The sequence below is a fragment of the Protopterus annectens genome, chromosome 1.part1, assembly GCF_019279795.1.
Source record: "Protopterus annectens isolate FY-2018-M chromosome 1.part1, PAN1.0, whole genome shotgun sequence".
Lineage (NCBI taxonomy): Eukaryota > Metazoa > Chordata > Ceratodontiformes > Protopteridae > Protopterus > Protopterus annectens.
Window position 1 is genome coordinate 1,085,240,864 of NC_056726.1, and position 20,162 is coordinate 1,085,261,025.

A 20,162-nucleotide genomic window follows, 5' to 3' on the forward strand; every position below is an offset into this window, starting at 1 on the left:
GAAGTTAGCCACCTCTGTTTTTTGGAGCCCAAGGTTAGCTTTGGAGAAGTTTTTCATGGTGGTTGCCTTTGCGGGGAGGGGGGCTGGGAGGGATGTGGATTTCCAAGGTGATTAGTTTATGGTCGGATCTAACCAGGGAGGAGTTGACTATTCATGTAGAGCAATGGTCACCCATGTTAGTAATGATCAGATCAAGAATGTTGCTACCTCTAGTGGGGGTAAGAACGAGCTGGTCCAGGGCTTTGAAATTAATGAATTCCAGGAAACGTTGGGCAAGTGTATTGGTACATCAGTAGTTTTTTCAGTTAATGGAGGGGTAGTTGAAGTCACCCAATGTAAATGTGTTAGGTTGGACCCTAATATTCTCCAGGATGCTTAGGAATGTGAAGTGTGAGTTTTGGGACATGGCTGGGGACCTATAGCAGGCTACAACCTAAATCTCTGTGTCTTACCCAATGTTACCTGCACCTGAAGTATCTCTGATATGTTATGTTGGGCTACCAGTCTGGAGGTGTGCACATCCTTTATGAATATGGAAACATCACCACTTTTGGAGCTTCGGTCCAAGTTCTGGGACTGAATGATGTGGAATGAGTTATAGCCTGGTAGTGCAGGGGTGCTTTCTGCTACCTTGAACCAGGTCTCTGTTACAGCACAAATGTTGATGTTTTCCATTTTAAGTAGTGCTTCGAGCGAGTGCATTTTGAGATTTATATTTCTAGCATTCAGCAGCATGACCCTTAGATTGGATTTGTTCATAGCTGTTACGGTGGCAACTTGTTGTTTGGAACACCACCTAAAAATAGGTGCTATATTGGTGGCAAGAGCCTTGGCCAGTATCAAAAAGCCCAGGTATGACAGATGCAGGCCATCTCTGGCAAAGCATCAAGGTCTTTTAGTCATGTCATCCTAGGCAGACAGATTCTGGATCTCCTTAGAATGACACCAGAAACAAATTGTTGAAATCAATCATTCTATGCTTGTACTGTGGTATCAATTTGGGTGATGGTAGGATGATGCTCAGGGCTAGGGTCATATCCACCTGGGCTACATAATCTGAGAGCTCCTCCATGTAGTCCAGGGAGATAGGTCTCAGTTCATTCACATCCACAGGACCGGCGTTTGGTCAACTGGTGCCCTAGGCAAAAGGGCTCCACAGTGCCCCCCTCACCACCAATGCCTGCATCCTGGTCTACCTACACCATCCAAATTACTGGAAAAGTGCCCCTACTAGAGCAATCCCCTAGGCAGCTGCCTAATTGTCCTGTGCCTAAGGCCGGCTATGTATACAATGACAGAGTCATATTTGTACCTGTTGTTAAAGGACTTTAGTGCATGCGTTATGTGGTGGATCCTGGCACTTGACAGGTAGCTGACTGTTACTTTCTCCTTATTCAACATAGTGAGTGGGGCATCAGTGTGCCTCACTATCGAGTCACCTATGACTAGTGTGTTGGGCATGCCATTTTGCCTTAGGGGCTTTTGTTGAACGGCACACTGTTTAGGAGAGTTTTATAAACTTAAAAAGTTGCTAAATTAACATGACTTGCATTAACATGCATTTTCTGAAGAGTATGATGTCCGTAACTTAAATACCTGTCATTATTTAGTGACTTAAATCGAATTGCCAGAAAAACATAAATTTTATGAGGAACAGACCGACAATACGAGGCAAAAATCTTGTCATTCTGTGAAAATTTGAACAGTTAAGAGAATTAATCATCATAATGCTGACGACAGATATGCTTTCCTGATCCCAGTGCCCTTTTTGATGGGTTATGACAAATGATTTGTTTGCTGTATTTTTGTAATGTCATCTTGTAGTTGAAGAAATTAATATGTAACATTGTAAACTAGAAGAAAATGTTCCTTTTTCGTTTTCCATTTAAGCCCAGATTTATTTAATTTGTGTTCTTTGCAACAGTTGAAAAATGTCTTACCTGATTAAAAAAAGCATTTCTTTCACAGAGCATAAGGAACACACCAAACAGAAATCACATCAAGGGCATGACTGGAACACCACAGATGAGAACTGATATGGAATAACACTTACATTACAACATCCATTAGCTAAATGCATATGTATCTTGTGCATTATAAACTGAAAAAAAGGATAAAATGCAATATGACCTCAGTGATGCTATTTGGTACCCTGCATGAGGCATGAGTCAATTAGTTACAGTTGTTTCCCCAGCCTAACAAGTGAGAAGCTAATTATCATATTTCAGTGATAATTTGATACCAAATACTGTGTCACTTCACAAATGTGTCTTTAGTACTTCAGAGTAAGGCACAGTGAGAGGTATGTTAAATTGCAGAAGTATTTTGCCTTGAATTTGCTGGCTATTTTTTTTAATTATTTGTGTTTTATTGTAGATATGTATACTCATTCAAACTAATATTTAAGTAAAGCTTTATTATAGTACTACAATAAAAATTATAAATATTTACCAGTGACGTGTGGCAGAATACATTTTCATCCATCATATTTTAAAGTGTTATATTAATTACATACTAGCACAACATATGAAATAAATTGTCCATCTGGATAGCTGACATGAATTATAAATCATTAAGCCTATCTAAATGGAGGCAGACTTGCATAGATTATTACCAGTCTGATTTTTTTCTGTTACTAAAATATATTTTTATGAAAATGTTTGCCAAACCACAAAGTATTATAACACTATCCTGATCAATTTGAAGACATATATTTATTCTACATTGTAAGAGCCATTAATGTACAAATATATATTGCTATTATTTGTATTTACATACAGACTGAATGGTGTGCCTAAATCAAGCCAATCACCCCCTCCAAGGTAAAAGAACATCTTATAGCATGAAAGTAGGCATCCATAACAATAATATACAGTGAAACAGACTCCTATATGTTATGCAGAGATAATCCTAAATAAATATAAATGCAGATAAACATACATTTCTTTAAACTAGATGCATATTAGACTATTTTGTGCATCTTATCTGACCAGCATACTTTCCATTTTCATTCTCTCTACTTATTCTTGAACAAAGAAATGGCAAGCCACAGCCTAGTTAATTGCCTTAACCCACTGTAAACAGCCACATAGCGTTCCATGTAAACACAACAGTGGTAACTACTATCCCATGCCTTGAAGTAAAGGTGGCTAGCAGATTGTACATAATTAACTTCTATGGACTACATTCAGTTGGTCCTTTGGACCATATTCAGTACTACCTGCTTACAGAACATTTTAGCTTCAGGACAAGGTCTCGAGACATGCCAAACTAAAGTTGTTACTGTCAAACTTTTCCTCTAGCAGTATGATACTGTCTCTGAGGTATTTTTGTTTGTATCATGTAACATATCAATGCTGAATATATAAAAAATGTGTTCATTACAGACTAAAGTGGTCTGCACCAGCAAAAGATAACCTTCCATCCAGTCCAACCTTGAAATAAATGGGGCTCACTCGCTTCTCAGTTGTCTGTTACATCAGGTATCAAGACTGCATTCAGCTTTCCAGCATACTGCAGTCCTTGTAACGTCCTTCATTTTTCCAGTTATACCAGATTTATGATCTGACATGTGGCACTTTAATAATTTAAATCAGCCCCATTGCAAAGTAAAAAGGAGTTAGCTTCAAATTAAAATGGGCTCATTTGGATGCGTGACCTTATCTTCTTTGTTATTCACATTTATAATGCTCTAAGACTCAGGCATTCATAGTTTGTCAAAAAGTCCTTTTGGAGGCTATGGGGCAATGAGGGACCCATCCTGGTTAGTCTAATTTGGAAAAAAATAAACATAAATGGGTAAATGTAACATCAAATTATGCTAATTGTTGGAATATGGGCTGAAGTAATGTGCTATCTAGTTTTACAACTCCTTTTACAAATGGTTTAAGTATGGAGTCATTTATTTAACTTTTTCCGGTAACTGTATTCTCTTCAGCCACCCCCCCGTGGTCTGAATGTCTCATACTTCAGCTCTTGATAACTGCTGAGTCATTCATCTGGACATCAGTTCTTGACAGAATGTGTAATAATTTATTAAATCGGGGCCTTTAAATGTCTTCACAAGGTGATCTTTATTTATTTATTTATTTTACATTTGTTGACCGGGCTGGTCCAACTGGATATATGTCCATTTTCAGTGGAGGCCCGGGGAGAAAAGCTCCACACTTTAGAGTAGTATTTACAAGATATAGGTACATTGTAAAGTTTTGTCTATCATACAGTTACTTGCCTTTAGACATATGAGTAACATGATTCCTATTAAAAGACAGCTAAGGATGTAGATACAAAGATGAATAAAAAATATGTAGCACAATATTAACAGTACAGTTATACAGTAAATGTTTAAAACTATGTAAGCAAAAAGCACACTTCTTCTTCTTTCAGCTTTTCCCGGCTAGGGGTCGCCACAGCGGATCACCTGTCCACTCATGATTGGCAGTGGAGTTTTACAGTGTCGAGTTGCCAGCTCGGCGCCCAACCTTCCACAGAAGGCACACACACGCACTCGCACCTAGGGTCAATTTAGAGTGTCCAATCCACCTACCGCATGTCCTTGGGATGTGGGAGTAAACCGGAGCACCCAGAGGAAACCCACACGACCACAGGGAGGACATGCAGACTCCGCACAGAAGGCACCCCAGCTGACGATCGAACCGGAGAACCTCTTGCTGTGAGGTGACAATGCTAACCACTGCACCACCGAGGCCGCCCGTAAGCAAAAAGCACACTATTGAACAATAAAGTGTCACACACATTATTTGCTAGTATACGATTAGTTGTTTAAATAAAACACTATTAATCAGTATAGTGACATGCACACTATTGTTAGTAAAGGATTAACTAGCTTATGCTGGTATGTAGAGAAGTGTCAGGATACAAGTGTGGTAGTCAGTCTGGATTAGCACAGGCGCATAACCAGTGAGATTTAAGATATGTTTTAAGTTTGGTTTTAAATAAGTGAGCTGAGGATAGGGAGGTTAGGTGATCAGAGAGGGTGTTCCAGGTTTTTCCTACTGTGTTAGAGAACAGAGAATCACCAACCAGATTGTTGGTTTTATTTATTCGAACTAGTAATTTGTTTGATGAGCGCAGGGACTTTAGGTTATCATAGGGGGTGATTAGGTTAGTGAGTACTGGAGTATTCGAAGGTTGATACAGTATCTTTTGGGCCACTGTTAGTTGGTTCAGTAGAATTAGATTTGACAGTTCTAACCAGCCTACTTGTTTAAGATTGTTGCAGGGATGGGTTCTGTAGGTTGACCCAGTTGCAAATCTTGCAATATTATTGTAGGAGATGGAAAGTTTGTTCATATTGCTTTTACATAGTTTAGTATAGATAGGGGATGCCTATATATGGGTTGAGATTAAATGGGTACAGGCGATAGTGGTCCTGGCTAGAGGTGTCAGAAAGGGTGTGATTCTATAGAGGGATCCTGTTTTTTTGTTAACTGTTTTTATAGTGTTGTTAATATGGGACTCAAAGGAGAGGTTATTATCAATTAGTACCCTAAGTAGTTTTGTGGTAGGATCAGGAGATATAACAGTACCATTAGTCGATGTAACATTAAAGTTCAGTGGGGAGGTTCTACGAGTGAGCATGAATAATAGCATTTTTGTTTTCTTTGGGTTCAGAATGAGACATCGGTCAAGGAGCCATTTCTAAACACGTTTTGGGTAAGAGACTGTAGTTACGATGGTGAAGTGGCTGAGCATATTAATGTGGAGTCATCTGCATATTGAATACAGGTGGCTTGAGGTATTAGAGTGTAGGTCATTTGTAAAGATAGAGAAGAGGAGAGGACCAAGTATGGAGCCTTGAGGGACTCCGAGGGGAATTGGGAGGTGGGAAGACAGGCTATTCTGCCATAGTATGGCTTGTTGCCTGTTATTTAGGTAGGACTGAAACCACTGTATAGCAGGTAGAACTAGTGACAAGTTTTTGAGTAAGTTTATGAGTAGCTGGTGGTTGACCATATCAAAAACTTTTGACAGATCGATAAAGAGAGCTGAGGATAGAGTATCATTATTATGATTATTATTGATGCAGTCGGTAAAGGATAAGAGAGCAGAGGTGGTGATGTGAAATGGTCTAAAGCCATGTTGACAGATAGCTAGTGAGTTGTTTTCTAGTAAGTGGTTTAACAGCTGCTTATGAATGCACCTCTCCATGATTTTAGCCAGAGGGGATAATATGGCTATGGGCCTGTAGTTAGATAAATCATTGGAGTTACCACCTTTGTGCAGGGGGATAATATGTGATATTTTCCAGAGTGATGGGATGGTTCCATCAGAGATAGTTCTGTTGATGAGGATAGATATGGGGTAGGCTATAGCTATAGCAGCTTTTTGTAGGTATTCTGCAGATAGTAAGTCTGCAGCGAGAGTGGTGGGTTTAAGTTTCTGAATAAGGGTGCAGACAAAGGATGTAGGAACAGGTTGAAATTGAAATAGTGGGGGATTGTTAGTGTTATGGGAGGAAGAAGATGTTGTGTCAGGGGATAGCTGATTGGCAAGAGATTGAATGGCCTCTGTGAAGAAAGTATTGAAAGAATTGGCAATTTGGTTGGGGCTATTGTGTTCAGAGCCTAAGGGGTTAAGTGTGACTGAGCGACCTGGGTGTATCAGTTTATTGATGCCAGACCGGAATTTTTGAGGTTTATTTTGGTGGGTTTGTTATAGGTGACAGTAAAAGTTTCTTTTATCTGATAGAATGGCTTTTTTGGTTTCGTTTCTTAACTGTCTAAACTTTAATTGATCTGTGGGGCATTTAGTAGTCAGCCAGGTGGTCCAGAGTTTGTTTCTTAGGAGGATTTTTTGTTTGGTAGTTTTGGAAAGCCATGGAGCTGGTTTAGATCTACATCTAATTGTGTGAGTTGGGATATGGTAGTCAAGGGTGGTTAAGAATTTGGAATTAAAGTATTTGACTACTTCTTTCTTCTAATGGTAAGCATTTCAGGGTTGACCATTCGCAAGCTATGAGTTCCCATTGAAAGCTATCAAGGTTAAAATGTTTGTTAGACCTTATACTATTATAAATGGTTGTGTTTGGAATTTCACTCTTATACCTGATTAGGAAGATGAGTGAGTGGTCGCTTAGATCTTCAGGGAGGGTCCCTACTTTGTAGGATTGTTGATTACTATTTGTAAGGATCCAGTCTAGTGTGCTGTCATTGTTATTAAGTTTATTGAATCTAGTGGGAGATGTAATGGTTTGAGAAAAACCATGTAGGTTGATATGGGTAGAAGGCTGCTCAGATGTACAGCACCTCCAGTTTATGTTAAGGTCACTGAGTACTATTGTTTCTTGTGGGTAGGTGTTGGACAGCCAGCTTAGGATAGCCTCTAAGGTGCTGATATTGTTGCCTGGAGGAAGACTGATACAGATAATATATATAGATTTCCATTTGTTGAGTCGAATCTTGGAAATAAGTACATATGCATTACTAGTTAAGGGAGGTTTTGAGTCTATTGAGGTTATCTGTAATCCAGTTTTATATAGAATAGCTACTCCACCTCCTTTCTTAGTATAACGGTCTAGTCACAGGATACTATAGTTGGGAGGAATAACCTCACTGTCTTTTGTTGATGGCTTGAGCCATGTTGCAGTGAGAAAGAGGATGTCAAATGAATGTAAATCCACGAGGGCATGCAGGGGGGCAACTTTGTTATTTATGCTTCGAATATTGAGATGGGTTATCAGAAGAGAGTTGTGAGGTCTGGTAGTCAAGTGTGTATAGCTAGAAGTTGGGGAGTTGGGCTCTGTGGTAGGGGTAGAGTTTGGGCCAGGATTAGGATGTATATCCCCATCTATTAGGGAGTGCACTTGTGTTTGCAGAATGAATTTAAAAAATTTACATATTAGACTTTGAAATTTCCTGGTTCTAGAGCTGTAGTATATGATGTGAGTGAGTCTATGAAATTTGGCTGATGAGTACTTTAGTAGACAGGATGTATTATTATGGCTATGAGGGATTATTAGAGTTGTGGCAGTTTGCTTTCTGGGGTTGCTAAAGTCTAGGGAATTAAGGTGCTCATAGAAGGTAAATAGGTAATTATTATTCAATTAATTTAATCACATGACAGGGTTGTTTTAATTTAAAAATGGAGCTGTACAACAACCCAGTACACTTGAAAAAGCCCGTTACGAACGGGTGAAAGCACTTGTGGTTATCCTTGTGTTTTATTCGTTGTGGTGCTGTGGAATAAAAGATTCGTTACATCTACCTGCTCGTTTTCCTGGTTTATTTCCAAACCTCTGAAGTGTTTGCTAAAAGTACGGAAGTGTTGGTTTACTAATAGAACTGTTCTGGGCAGCTTACGGAGAGTGTGGTGTCTTTTTGCTTCTGGATTTCGTGTTTTGGTGTTGCTAAAGTTTTTTTGGGTTGGTGCTATGGCGGAAGACGCAACATCTCAAGTTTTTGCTGACACGCCTTTTTTTCTGGGGGAAGAACCGGATGACACGCCGGTAACCAGAAAAGAGCTGAACCAGGTTTTGGCTCTTTTAACTCAGCTCAACAATACGCTATTGAGCTCTAAACATTCTGAGCGTTCCAATAGTTCAGGAATACCCTGCAATCAACAGCAGGGGAAAGAAAAGGAACGGAACGAAGAGCACAGAAGAGGCCTGAAATTAGGAATTACATCTAGAGATCCGGTTATCGTGAATCATCCATTGGTTTCCCCTAATGTTAATGAACGAGCTGACAGAAATGGAGCTGTACATGCTGATAACAGCTTTAACTTCAAAGACTGGACAGAACAGCTACCATGCTTTAGAACAGGTACTTTTAATTTACAACTGGAACAGTTGGACACTGAATTTGAAAAATTCAAAGATAAATTGTATGCGTTTAAAAATTCACAGTTAGAAATTAACTACTTAAAAGAATGCATTAAAGTTGAGCGTGTTCCTAAGGGGTTGCGCTGTTTCAGATACCCCAACAGCGCTTATGCAGGTTCAACTCTGCACTCCAAACTTACTGATTTATTTAATAAAACAGGAATTGAAGTATTAAAATTAATGATTGAAGACTATGTAAAAAAAGATGTTCTTTTAAATGAATTAAATGCATTGCATGATAATATTATTAATGATGAAAGATTTTTAAGTTATAAGAGAAAATACAATGATACTTTTAGAGAAGTTGATGAACATTGTTTTAAGGTCTTAGACAGAAAGGCAAAAAAACTAGAGAGGGACCTGATGGAATATAGGGAGGGGAGGGCTTACCCACCAGGAGGAACTCGTAAGCAAAATAATTTTGAGAATGCTGACACTGTATCTACACACAATGGAAGTAATGGTTATAATTATGGTGAGATGCCTAGAAGAAGTGAGAGGTTAGCACAAAAAACTGCTAACAACATGCAACAGGGTTTTCAACTTCCCCAGGGCAGACCACGGGTGAAATCGAATCAATACCAACAGAATGCATGGGGCAAGAGGCGTTGAGCTCTAATAAACCTTCCAATATGAAGGACATTCTAGTTTCCTTAGTTACAAGTGAACAAGGCATTTGTAGTATCCACACTTTTGATAATTTTAGCATCTATAATTATACAGATGCTAATATTACTGAAGATTTTTTCGAATTATTCACAAAAGGGTTGCAATTTGTACCTAATAGGTCAACTTTTCTTCCCAAACTTTTAATTGAACTAAAGATGTTTGTAAGGAATTTAAATTTAGTCATAATTTTTAAAGATCAAGTGATGCAGGACGTTTCACTTTCTAGAAGTAGCACCCTTAATCCCCCGATTCATCCTAAATTAAAAATGTTTGAGGAAGTAATTGAAAAAACTTTAAGAGACAACTTAACTAAAAATGAAAATATGTTTTCCACCAATTTTCCTAAACATTCACATGATGTGGTGGACATGTTAAAGAAAAATAAAACTAGGGTAATGAAACCAGACAAAGGAGGGGGGATAGTCCTGATGGGACAGCTTGAATATGAGAATTATATATATACAGTTTATTGCAGAATACTAGTATTTACGAGCCTAGCTCACTGAATGAGCTCAACATAGCAGTGAGTAAAGTTAAGTATTATATACATGACTTGCTTTTACAAGGATTTCTGGATGAGAAAACACACAATTATTTACTTGTTCCCAAACCAAGAACAGCTGTGTTATTTGGTATTCCCAAAGTGCACAAAGGGCTTACTCCTTTGAAATTTCGCCCTATTGTAGCAGGAGCAGGCAGTGTGACCGAACCTCTTAGTAAATTTGTTGATTTCCACCTGAAAAAATATGTAGCACAATTGGATTTTGTTTGCAAGGATTCCTGGGAATTTCTAGCTAACATTGACCAAGAAACTGACAATTCAAATTTACTCATGATAACAATAGATATTGTGGAATTATTTCCCAGTATACCGCATGAACAAGGTTTGGACTGGTTTGGACAAGCTATTGTTAAGGAATCAGGTTTAAACAACGACTTAGTTAACACAATACTGGAGTTTATGAGAATTGTGCTTCACAACAATTTTATATACTTCAGTGAAGAATTTTACAAGCAGAAGAGTGGGGTGGCTATGGGGGCCCCCTGCGCCACTGCTTACGCAAACATAGTTTTACACAAGTGGGAGAAGGAATTTATTCACTCTACTAGCTGGAAAGAATATATTATATTTTACAGGAGGTTCCTGGATGATATTTGTATTTATGGTCAGGTACAGAACAACAATTTTTGAACTTTATGGTCTACTTAGAAAATACCACTAGTTTTCTTAAATTTACACATAGTTTGAGCAATAAGAGCTTAAACTATTTGGACATCAAATTAACTAAAAAATCAAACCAAAAGGGCTTTACGTCACAAATATTCAGAAAGGAAACGTACTGCAATTCATATTTGCACTTTGATAGTGGTCATCCTTGGCACATCAAAAAGGGCATTATTAAAGGACAGCTTGTGAGAGCGTCCAGAATGTGCAGCACGAATAATTTATTTCTGGATGAAGTTGAATTCCTAAGAAAAGCATTTCTAAGTAGGGGTTACCCATCCACACTGTTCCAAACAATAGTGGAAGAAATCTCACACAAAAGAGAACATGATTTTAGACCTATACTGGGAACAGGTTTGGTAACATTCAAGAAACAAGAAACTGCAAACATTGGCAGGCACAGTAATTTTGTATATACATATACACAAGATGCTACATTTATTGAGAACACGTTCAAGAATTTATGGCCCTTGATTTCCATGCAGGATGAATTTAATAAAATTTTTCCGGAACACATTTCTTTCATTAGAAAAAGAAATATTAATCTGAAAGGAATATTTGAGCAAAATATGAATGCAATAGAAAAACAACAAGGTTTGGTACCTAAAAGAAAAGGTACTTTTTCATGTGGCAGATGCAACCAGTGTGTATATCTTATGAATAAAGATCAAGTTAGTATTCCCTCTTGTAAAACTACTCTGTATGCTAAGTGTAATTACAACTGTAATTCATCGGGTGTGATATACATAGGATTCTGCCAGAATTGCCCATCATTTTATGTGGGCAAAACTGAAAGGCAATTGAAACGCAGAATATACGAACACATAAATGATATTAAAACAAAAAAAGAAACAAATGCCTTTTACAAGCACTCCCTGAGTTGTAAGAACATGTCATTAAAATTTTTTGTTGTTGATAGGGTGAGACAAGACTTAAGGGGTGGAGACTGGGAGACGGCTCTTGGCATAAAGGAGTTAATGTGGCAGTTAAAGCTTAATGCGACAAAGCATCCAGGCTTAAATGAGGGGATTAGTATTGGTGACATTCATAGAGCCAAAAGAAATAGGTTAAAATGAAGCACACACATACAGATACACTTTTTAGGTATACTCATAACAAATGTATATTTTTGCAACAGTTCATGATAATAAGTGAGGGAATAACACAGGGTTATACAAGAATAGTGGATTTTATAAAACTAACTAAAACATGTTCTAGTTATACACATGAAACTAGACTATGGCTTTTTTAATTTTTCAGTAACAGTGGCTAATTTTAGTAATTTATTAGTGGAATGTACTGTATTTCAATACAAGTTTGCAATGCCTTTATATATATTTTTTAAACAGGAACTTCATGTAACATCTTGATTTTTCAAAAATGTTTTCTTTTTATTAATCATGCAGTAAGCATTTACAAGTTCAGTGAAAGCATTTAATGTATTTTAAAGAAATGGAAGCATATTCATTTAATATAAAATTTTTAAATGACTTAAACATACTTAATTGATGGTAATAATTCAATTAATTTAATCACATGACAGCGTTGTTTTAATTTAAAAATGGAGCTGTACAACAACCCAGTACACTTGAAAAAGCCCGTACTGAGAGGGGCGAAAGCGCTTAATGGTTATCCTTGTGTTTTATTCGTTGTGGTGCTGTGGAATAAAAGATTCGTTACATCTACCTGCTCGTTTTCCTGGTTTATTTCCAAACCTCTGAAGTGTTTGCTAAAAGTACGGAAGTGTTGGTTTACTAATAGAACTGTTCTGGGCAGCTTACGGAGAGTGTGGTGTCTTTTTGCTTCTGGATTTTAAGGTTAATAGGTAAGGTACAGTTAGGATAGGAAGGAGTAAGAGTAGGAGTAAGGGTTTCAGGTGTGTTAGAGTAGTAGTGGGTGGCATTATAGTTATGTAGTATTCAGGTTACTATGCAGGGATGTTTTCAGATGTGTTACTGAGGTAAAAGTGTAGGGGAAGGTGGGATTTAGCAATTAACAGGTTTCAAGTATGGGATAGGTTGATTGGAGGAGGGGGTGTGGTTAGGATGTATAAATCTATAAGCACTGGGGGCAGGTGGGAATTGGGGGCAGGGTAGGGGAGCTGAGTGAGCCCACAGGGCGAATGGAGAGGGTAGAATCACTGTAGGAGTTAATCCTAGGAGTACAATCAGTGGGAAGCTGATTGCTAAGGTAAGTTTGGGTAGAGAGTGTGAAGGGTAGGAAGCTAGAGAGTAGGGATAGTGGGCAGGGTAGTTGAGTGGAATAGAGTAAAAGGACAGAAGGGTAGAGTGGAACTGTATTAACAAGTTGAGAATACTGTGTACCTGTGAGTTGTGTTTAGAGACAGTAGGAAAATATTTAGGAGCAAAAATGTGTCTTTCTTTTTTAATTAATTTTTATTGAAGGCTGTTTCACATATAAAAAAGATAAAAGAAACATGTTCCCCAATATGAAATGTGTCAAAATATAAACAAAAAATTACAGGTTTTCTGAACTGGACTAGCCCTTTGGCAAAGAAAGTGGGTCTGTGGATCTTGTAGCTCTTAAGGAAAAAGCAGCATTAATCATGGAGTTACCTTTATCACCAAGAAAAGCATCATAGTCTCCTGTAATAAATTTATCATCACCATTGTTTCCCACATATATATATATAGCATTTTACTTAAATTTGAAACATTGATCAGGAATTTCGGTATGCATGTTGATAACAGACTCTCCTTCGGCCACACTCAGTAATGGTTGGAAAATCCTTCTAACTACCACAACCTATCCATCATAGTATCTCCCCAAGTCACAAATACATTATAATCACAATGGATTTATGCCTTATTAGCCCCATCATCACATGTAATGCACCCTTCAGCATGTACTTCACTATGCATCTAAACCAGCTTGAGAGACCTCAATTTTTTTCTCATTCAGAAGATCTCAGGTCTCAGTACTCTCAGCTCTTCTGATAGACTAAGCCCTATTCTTCTACGCAGTCGCTTGAGACTCCTGAATTGTGATCTCTGCTTGGTTTTCTATGCTATGAATGATCCAACACTTCTAGGTACCTAAACCTATACTGTAATTGGTAATTTTGTGACCAGTAATCAAACTACAAATAAAAAAAAAATAAATAAATAAAATGCTACAACATCCATACCACCAGATGGAAGAACATAAACCAAACCTAAAATATTCCACATTTCCTGAATAAGAATAAGTTGTCTTTACCAATCAAGCAGACTACTTCCCTAGCAACCTTTAAAAAGCAGTCTGCATGACTAGAAAGATTATTGCAAATTTTCACCAGGAATGTGTGGAGAAAGTCTGTTTATGCCAGACATTGTCAGGCTCCTACCACAACTGGGTGACATAGCAGAGCGCTTGCCCATAAGCTTAATAAGGAGTTATGGACCTACAGTTGTTACAAAAAAATGTTTCAAGTTCTAAAGCTAAAACAACAGCTCCGTACTCCCTAGGATAAAGAAACATTGCAACATAAAACCTAAAATAGTACAATGTACTAGTATTCATTTAACTAGAATAGAGATATACAGAGAACAAACAATGCAGGTGCATGTGTGATGCTCCAGTTGGGGGGGGGGGGGCTGTATAGTTAACTGACTTTGGTCAGAGTCAAGCCCTGAACCTTAATTATTAGCAAGCAACTACCTTAAGCCCCTGCTAGTCCTCCTTTTATTTATGTATTGTTTGTTTTTCTAAATCACTGTGGATTACAGTCTGTCAATGACAGTCACAGAGTTTCATAGTTGTGTTTTTCAGTGTCAGTGCTGCAACAAGTCATACATTTGCCTTTGGTGCAGAAGGCTGTGGGTCTCTTCCCTCCCCAGGTAGATCAATTGCAGATACCACTGTACAGCATAAGGGGGTGTGCTTCACTCCTTTGGATGAAATAACTAGTAACTATGAACCACTGCCAGCCATTCATAGGTTCATAGGTTCATACTAGGCTATCTGCCCAAGGGCATTTATAAGCCTAGCCCATAGTTATGTGGCTTTCGCCACCCCTTTAGTTTGAATAAAAACTATGCCTATCATTTTGCTGTGCCTCTGTCAAGCAGTGACGCTGAAGTAATCCCTGGGGTATATCTGCAATCTCCCATCCATTGGTCAAGATTCCTCTTGAACAAGACCAGAGAGGTGCTCTGCCTCACATGTACCGGGATTTTGTTCCACAGCATAGGGAGTCTCTGGGTGATGAATCTGTCCCTCCAGCACGTTCTATTTATAACCGTGTCAAGGTTTAGGTCTCCCGCCCTTGTGGTTCTGAGGGATCTAGATTTTTTGAGGTGAAGCATATTCATCAAATCTGGGTTTGACATGGCCTTATATGTCAGGCACAGGTCACCTCTGAGCAAGCGGTATGAGACTGAATAGAGCTGGAGTTCTTTCAGTCGGGCAGCATAAGACATATTTTTGAGACCCTTTATCCTTTTGGTGAGGAACTTTTGTGGCCTTTCAAGCTGCAGCAGGTGTCTGGTCAGATACATTCCGAACGGGGCATTGTACTCAATCATAGGTCTAATAAGTGATGAGTACAGGGGACGATGACCTCCCTTGATCTAGGTGTGAATCCCTTCATGATCAGGTGGGTGATATAGAAGGTTTTCCTAACTACTTTAGCAACATGAGTGTCAAGCGAAGGCTACTGTCAACCTGGGTCCCCAGATCTCTGATGACTTTTTCTGTGCTCAGTGGATTGCCGCCTATATGGTAGCTAGGGGTAGCCTTGTTTTTCCCAAAGGGTATGACTATGCATTTTTTGGCGTTTAACTTCAGGCCATGGCTCTGGCACCAGTTATGCATTTCTGTGAGGCCCTGCTGGAGGAGATCTGTGTACGATGTGTTTTCGGCTATGGCCCAGTTTGCAGTCATCTGCAAACTTTGTCAGCCATAACCCTCCTGTGTTTGCTTGTACTTCAGAAAAGTAGATGCCGAACAAGAGTGGACCCAGGACTGAGCCCTGTGGGACACCACTTGTGACAGGCTTTGAGTCTGACATGGCTCCAGCAACTCTGACCCTGTGGGTTCTGTCACTTAGCCAGTTTGCAACCCATCTTGTGATGTATGGGTTTACATTCAAGCTGATGAGTTTTTCCATGATACCTGAGTGGGGTATTGTGTCAAAGGCCTTTGCCAGGGCGAGGTAGGCTGTATGGACTGCCTTTCCCTCATCAATGGCCTTGGTGACTGTCTCGAAAAGTCAACCAAGTGTAAGAGGCAGGATCTGCCTTTGACAAAGCCAAACTGAGTTGGATCCAAAGTCTGCAAGTTCCCTATGTCTTTATTTATGAGTTCCATTATGATCCTCTCCATGGCTTTGCAGATAAGGCTTGTCAAGCTAATGGGGCGGTAATTTCCAGGGTCTGTGGAGGCACCGCCCTTATGAAGTGGGACCACAGTGGCCGTGCGCCACTCCTTGGGTACGTATCCTGAGGTGAGGCTAAGATTAAACAGGTGTCCTAACTGTGGGTTTAATTCCTCATTGAGTTCATGAAGCACACAGCCGGGGACACCATCCGGTCCCATGGATGCTGTGTTTTTGCCTTAGTGAGGGCAGTTCTCACCTGGGCGTTGGAGATGTTTGGGGCTACAATCCTCTGGAATAGATATCTCTCCTTTTGGGGGGAGGGAGAAGTTTGCACTGAACCTGTCAGCCAGTATGTTGGCAATGTGTGTAGGTTCAGTAATTTTCACATCATTTTGAACTAATTCTGAGCATATCTGGGAGTTTCCTCCTAGGTTTCTAACATAGCTAAAGAAGGCCTTATGATTCTCTTTAGAGTCCTTGGCGATTTTTCTCTCAAAATTTGCCTTGGATGATTTTATGGGAGCTCTTAGTTTTTACTTATAATGATCAAAGGTGTCTTACCTTTCAAGGATTTTGCTCTATCTTGTAGTAGCTTCCTCCTTTTGTTGTAGAGCTTGTTTATGGCTGGGGTCCACCAGACTGGACGCTTGCCTTTGGTACAGAGAGTCTTAGTTTTGTTTGGGATTGCCTGATCCATGCAGTCCTGTAGGTGCTGGTAGAAGGCATTTGTAAGTGATTCAGCGGTTTGAGTAATGTTTACCACTGGCTCAGGGGCCTTAAAGGAGACCACACTAGTTTTGAGAAGTGTGAAATCGGCTTTTGAGAAGTTTTTCACTGTGGTCTTTTTTTGTTTCAGGTGGGGGCGGGATGAGGACCTCCAGCGAGATTAGTTTATGATCTGATCTCACCAGTGAGGGGTATACTTCGGTGTTGAACATTTTGATCCCATGTTCGTGATGATGAGATCAAGTATGTTTTCTCCTCTTGTGGGGATGGTGACTAGTTGTTCCATGGCATTTGAGTTTATGAACTCCAGGAATCTTTGGGTTAGAGTGTTCGGGCTTGAGTAGTGTTCCCAGTCTATATTAGGGTCGTTAAAGTCACCTAGTATGATGGTGTTTGGAGATACATTTATCCTCCAATGTTTTCAGGAAGGCCATGTGAGGTTCCTGAGTTTGAGAGGGTGGCCTGTAACATGCTACAAATTGCAGAGCAGTCTTGCCTATGGTTAATTGCACCTGGATGGTCTCCGATGCATCATGCGTTGCCACCAACCTTGAGGTGTGGGTGTCCTTTATGAATATGGACACCCCCCCTCCTTTCTTGGTGTTGTCCGGATTTTGGGGCGGGCATGATATGAGGTGAAACCTGTTAGTGCTGGGGTGCTCTCAGGAGCCTTGAACCAGGTTTCTGTCACAGCACAGACATCGATGTTCTCCATATTGAGAAGGGCCTCGAGTGCGTGCATCTTGAGATTGAGACTTCTGGCATTGAGCAGCATTACCCTTAGTTTTTTTGCTTTTTGGTGTTCTAGGGTGGTAGGTTTAGAATTTGAGCCTTGCCTAAAAAAGGCACTATGGGGGTGGCAAGAGCCTTTGCCAATATCCGGAAGCCCAGGGGTGACAGGTGCAAGCCGTCCCTTGCGAAGCAGCGTGGCTTGTCCAGCATGTCATCCCAGGCAGACAGACATTGGATCCTTTGAATGACACCAGAATTTAAGCCAATTATTAAAGCTGATCATCTTATCACTGTATTGTGGCATCATTCTAGGTGAAGGTAGGATACTGCTCAAGGTCAGGGTCATACCTGCCTGGGCTACATAATCAGAGAGCTCCTCGATGTCCCTTTTCATGTAGTCCAAGGAGGTACGTCTCAGGTCGTTGACACCAGCGTGGACAATGACTGAGTCGTACTTGTACCTGCTGTTGAGAGACCTGAGTGCTTGCGTTATGTGGCGGATTCTAGCGCCTGACAGGCAGCTTACTGTGACCTTCTCTTTACTCAGTCTGGTGTGCGGGACGTCAGTGTGTCTGACTATGGAATCACCAATGACAAGTGTGTCTGGCATTTTGTTTGGCCTTAAGGGCTGTGACTGTTTGACACTCTGACTGTGTGGTCTATGTGTTGCATGTGTTGAGTCGTGAGGTGGTAGTTGTTTGGGTGTCTGCTTTGGTGGCCTCTGCTGTTTTGGTAAATTTTGATCAGAGCCTCCGAGTATGTCTTTGTGTGAGTATGTGTATGATTTGAAGTTGTGATGGTACCATGTGTGACTGGGTATGTATTGTGTGTGGTTACCTTCTCCTCCTGTCTGGTCTTGCCAGTCCTATGTTGAGAGAGCTCAGCCTCCAGTTTGGCCGTATAGTTGCATCTCTCGCATGTATTTGTGTTTTGTGGGAGAAGGAGAGGATTGTCTGTGTACATGAGGCAGTTGTAACATTGCCTCAATATTCCCAGGTTCACCAGTTGAGCTGGAGAGGACACTAGCAACTGATCCCTCGACATACTAGAAGTAGTAGATAAAGAGACTTTCAAAGGACTCCGGGGAAGTGGGTTTTAGGCTGGTGGGGTACTATCTATAATAAGAGTGCTTTATCAAGGTGCAAGTACTGTAGGAGTAAGTGCTAGGCTTTACAGATAGAGAATAGTCTACTTGGGAATCAAGTAGAGATGAACTTTTCAGTTATAGGATATGCTGGTTAGATCAGCAGTACAGCTCGAGGAAGGTAGTTTTAAGGGAAAATTGGAAGAGTGGAATTTAGATGGCCCAAATAGTTTAACCTTGTTTAACCGCTGCTCTTGTGTGCAACAGTGGTAACTCCGCTAAATCGCGCTTACAGCGTTTAGCGTGTTTTATAACAGGGGCTGAAGGAGCTAGGAATTGGCCCAAACGACCAATGGACTACTAGTTTCTGGCTGAAACTTCACCAAATCAGACAAAAGGCCGCTCAGTGCTTCCCACTCCCACTGGTAAGCAAAGAAACTTCCCTCCTTCCTAATAAGGCAATGGATCAGTAACAGGAACTAAAAACAAAGCCCAGGGATCAGCAACTCTGAAACTGGACTACTCTAGTTCAGTAAGGCAGGAAAACAAGAGATTTTTTGTTTTATTACAGAGACAAGGAAAAAACAGACAGTAAATGCTATAAATGCTGTAAATCGGCTAACACTTTAGTGTGTAGCCTACAGAAACAATTTGCAACAATTAGTAACTTAAAGTGCAATAAACAGTGTAAAATGCAGAAATCACTTAAAGTAGCAGTAAAACAGGCGAAATGCAGTTGCTAGCTTAAATAACAGTGGAAAGCCACAAAAAATACTTATATCTGGTAGAAAGTCACTCTTTTAGCTCTCTGCTGCTTGGATCACTCTGCAGGCCACCACGAGGATCTGTGCTGAGTTGGTACAAGCTGGAAAACACGTGTTTAGCGTGTTTTATAGCAGGGGGCTGAAAGGAGCCAGGAATTGGCCCAAAACAACCAATGGACTACTAGTTTCTGGCTGAAACTTCACCAAATCGGACAGAAAGGCTGCTCAGTGCTTCCCACTCCCACTGGTAAGCAAAGAAACTTCCCTCCTCCCTAATAAGGCAATGGATCAGTAACAGGAACTAAAAACAAAGCCCAGGGATCAGCAACTCTGAAACTGGACTACTCTAGTTCAGTAAGGCAGGAAAACAAGAGATTTTTTTGTTTTATTACAGAGACAAGGAAAAAACAGACAGTAAATGCTATAAATGCTGTAAATCGGCTAGCGCACTTTAGTGTGTAGCCTACAGAAACAATTTGCAACAATTAGTAACTTAAAGTGCAATAAACAGTGTAAAATGCAGAAATCACTTAAAGTAGCAGTAAAACAGGCGAAATGCAGTCGCTAGCTTAAATAACAGTGGGAAAGCCACAAAAATACTTATATCTGGTAGAAAGTCACTCTTTTAGCTCTCTGCTGCTTGGATCACTCTGCAGGCCACCACGAGGATCTGTGCTGAGTTGGTACAAGCTGGAAAAACACGTGTTTAGCGTGTTTTATAGCAGGGGCTGAAAGGAGCTAGAATTGGCCCAAACGACCAATGGACTACTAGTTTCTGGCTGAAACTTCACCAAATCGGA